This window comes from Gossypium arboreum, chromosome 10 (genome assembly GCF_025698485.1).
Source record: "Gossypium arboreum isolate Shixiya-1 chromosome 10, ASM2569848v2, whole genome shotgun sequence".
Taxonomy (NCBI): domain Eukaryota; kingdom Viridiplantae; phylum Streptophyta; class Magnoliopsida; order Malvales; family Malvaceae; genus Gossypium; species Gossypium arboreum.
In genome coordinates, this window is record NC_069079.1 from 28,635,862 (window position 1) to 28,640,136 (window position 4,275).

Consider the following 4,275-nt stretch of genomic DNA (forward strand, 5'->3'; position numbering starts at 1 on the left):
AAGCATTAGAAACGAGTCGGGACTTAATCGGGAACTCTAAGAATTTTTCGCAAATTTTCAAAAATTTTCTAAGTTACAGGGCTCATACTCCTGTGTGGTCCGAGGGACACATCCGTGTGACCTTGGGACACGCCCGTGCTACAGGTCGTGTTTGACCCTGTATAACTCTCTGAATTTTGCACACGGCCATGCCACACGCCTGTGTGCTAGGCCATGTGGTTAATTAATTCAATTCAAAATTAGGTTTAGGTTTCATACGGTCAAGACACATGCTCTTGTTCTAAGTCATGTAGCACACACTGCTGAGATACACGCCCATGTTTCTGCCCGTGTGCTCAATTCTGAGCATTCTATTTCTCAAAATTAAGGTGCAGGGGACACATGGCCTAACCACACGCCCATGTACCAGGCCGTGTGTCATACATGGTCTAGACACACGTCTGTGTGTCTGCCCATGTGGACAAAATAAAGTAATTTCTAGCTTCATTTCTCTCCCAAAATCACACCAAAGGCCTGCACTTAAAACTCACATCCAATACCAACCATTTCAAGCATTTAAATTAAGCAAACTCCATCATTCAACAAGACATATCATTGCATGCATACATGTTTATAATCTTATCTTGGTTTAACTTAGGCATTAACATCATTTGAACACATATACTTGACATAACATATGTATATATATCACGATAACCTACTTAATCATACCAAAATAAATCATTACTAGCCATTCCAATGGCTAGGTTATGAAACATCAGTTTCAAGCCACTATTGGACAAGTTGTCCTATACATGCCATTATACCAATATGGTTCTACAATAAATACCCAAAATAGCTAGTAGATAGTGTGACGATGCTCTAATGATCTCCAACCTTCGCAAGCTTCCGAGCATTGCAAAATAGAGGAAAACAAAATGGGGTAAGCATTACATGCTTAGTAAGTTCGTATAACGGAAACTAAACTTACCAATCTCGTTTATTAAATCTAAGCATACAATATCATGTTTTCCATCCATTAGCAAAATTGCCTAAACACATGCATTCAATCAAACATGTTAGTCACCCTCATATCAATCAAGTAAACATAAATGAGCTCATCATGCAATATTATTTTAAGTCATTATCATTTCATCTCATAATTCTTATACCATGTCAAGAGTTGTGTCCGTTGAATTATTGAAATTCCGATGGATGCTCAAGTAGTACACTCAAGGTGTACGATTCAATAATTCGTCAATTTCTTACTCAAGAGTACCCATTAGGGCACTTAGTTAAGGAATACACTCTTGAGCCACATATTGTATAACAGGATTACCAGTCCATGCTAAATCCTTTATATAACGTATGCTCAAAAGAGCTCAATTAGGATTACCAGTCCAGGCTAAACCCTAATCATAACGTATACTCGAGAGGTAATATATCAGGATTACCCATCTAGGCTAAATCCTTTCTATAATGAGGTCAATAGGTGTAATGACCTGAAATTCACGGGCACCGGAAAAGTGAGTTATAGGGCCTCTGTCTTAGTGAAATAAGTTCGAAAATAATTATTAAAAATATTTATGAGCCTAGTGGTGTGTCTAATTAGGATCTAATTAAGTGAATTTAGCTTAATTTAGAGTAAATAATAAAAGGATTACATTGAATAAAGGGTAAAAGTTTAATTATAAAGCAATAGAAAATAAAAGGATTACAATGGCAATTAAGCCATTGACTACAAATGAGGTGGCATATTGGTGAAATAAAATCAAAGATTTTTTTAGGTTTTATATATTATAATGATTATTATTATGGTTTTATATTAAATTGTTATGATTATTTAATTGATAATATATTATAAATAAATTAAATAGAAGACAATTGTATGGTAATAAAATATACATGTGTAAGAATTGTATGGGTACATTTGTAATTTAAATATTTAATTACTTATAATTTAAGTATAAAAATATTTTATAATTATTAATTGTATTAATTAAATCATGAGATTTTTATTTAATAAGCAAATTAGATAATGACATTTGTAATAATATAAATATGTACACTTGTTATATAATTATTAATTTACTTAATATTAAAGTAAAAGATATTTTAATATATTATATTAATATTATATTATGTTAATAAAATAATAAAGTATAAAAGAATTAAAGAAATAAAGAAACAAAAGGAAATAGAAACAGAGTTGAAAACGGGAAGCGGGGAGAAAAGAGAAAGAAAAGGGAAAGAAAAATAAAAGAGAAACTAAGGATTTGAAGCTTGGAGTTAATTTGGTAAGTCAATTAAGTCCTTTTAGTTAATTTTGATGTTTTAGGAGCTTTGAAACAAGATTTTGATGAAATTAAGTTGATAGTTCAAGAGTTCATATGTTTCCAAGTAGGGTTCATGTTGGAAAAATTATGGAATTAGGATTTAATTGAATGAATTCTAAGTTAGAATTGATTAAGGGATTAAATTGTAAACTAGGCTATAAGTTTTATGTTGTAGGGACTAAATTGAAGAAATTTCGAAATTAGGGAAATATGCTGGAAATTTTATAGTTAAATATAAGTTTAGACAAAATTTGAATAGAAAAGAGAGTGAATTGGATTAAGAAAATAATTAAGTTTAGTTAGGATTAAATTGGGAATAAGGTAGGAGTTGTTTAGAAATTTAATTATTTATTATAATTAATGCTGTAAATAATAATGTAAATTACTATTATTTTCGTAGCCAACAAAGAACCGGAAGCATCAGCATCGAAAGGAAAGGAGAAAGTCATCGAGGACTAAAACGGGAGAATTACGGTGTGTATTACTATAATTCAAATTTTAATTATTATTGATTGCTAAAATTTTAATTGTTATGTATGGTAAATAAGACTTGAGGTAAGTATGTGAAATCGATATGAATATTGAGTGAAAATGAAAGTGATATAAATTGAATCAAATTGAATTGAATAAGTGAATTATGGAATATGTGATTTTTTGAAAAGTGTATTGATTGAAAATAAATAAATTGTGACAAATGTATGGTGTTGATGGTATACACTTGTGTGAAAATTAATTTGTATATGAATTAAGATAATAGATATTTGAATTGAATGAGTATTGAAAATTTTTGTGTAAATGAAATTGAAATTAGAAAAAGTAAAACAATACCCTATTAACTTGTCGGACTAGATTCGATACAAATGGCATGCCATTGGATTTGTGATGTGATGAGGAGATTGTAGTTCGGCCGAGAAGATGTTTCTGTTATTATATACTTCGGTTTATCCGAATAGGCATTTAATGCCTTATTGGTGTGTTTGGGAGGATATATTACACCGATGTGTTATGGAGGATTTACAATATTCCGGGTGTGTTTGGGTTGGATATTCTGGTGTGTTTGGGTGGAATCCGCGTATCTGTCATAGTCCGAGCTTTGTTAATAGGGTAAATAATTGAAATGAAATTTTGAAAATGAGATTATTTGTTTTAGCACTATTGAAAAGTACGAGAAAGAATGTTTGAACTAAATTATGAATTGAGTTAGTATGAGAAAAATAAATTATGAATTTAAGATTTATGAAGTAAAATAATTTTATATAAAAGTAGTTTAAATAATTATAAAATTTATGGTTGATGTTTGTAATTTATTAATGTTAAATAGTCTTGATTTATAGTAATACCATTGAGTATGTCCATACTCAGCGTACGGTTGTTTCCGTGCGCAGGTTAGTAGAAGTCAAGTGTCCCGGCTCAGCATCCAGAGCAATCCCGACTCCAACACAAACTTGGTGATGTATATTTTTCTTTTGGGTAAAGGTGGCATGTACATAGGTGTTATTTAGTCACTTGAATATGTATATTACTTTGGGTAGTGAAGGATGAATTATAAAATTTAGATGGTTAAATGAAATGGTAAGGAAAGTACATGATATTTTGATACATGAACATTAAGTTGTTAAATGAATGAAGTTTTTAATCAATTTTGAATGATGCTATGATAGTTATTAAATTAAAATTTTGCTAATAATATAAATATTAGTATATGAATGTGAAATATTGGTGTTGGTTGTTTTGGTTTGAATTTGCAGGAGGTTTAGGTAAAAATAAGCAGAAATCTTTTGAAATTTTTATAAAAAATTGGAATACTCGAACAAGTCCCGTTCTACTTTTAATACGTGTTTGAACTTCGAGAGTTCAAGATAGGGACTTAATTATTATATTATACTATGAAAGTTATATTAATTGTAAATTTATTCGTAAGTTGTCTGATATGTCCGGTAATTCCTCATAACCTCGTTCC

At 30.3% G+C, this 4,275-nt stretch overlaps 1 long non-coding RNA gene across 1 annotated transcript; it reads left to right on the forward strand.

Moving 5' to 3' along the window:
• Nucleotides 1–2,712: 2,712 nt before the first annotated feature.
• LOC128281568 (uncharacterized) lies at nucleotides 2,713–3,990 on the forward strand. The gene is made up of 2 exons (XR_008271801.1): nucleotides 2,713–2,789; nucleotides 3,701–3,990. It is a non-coding gene; the product is annotated as an uncharacterized LOC128281568 (long non-coding RNA).
• Nucleotides 3,991–4,275: the final 285 nt, after the last annotated feature.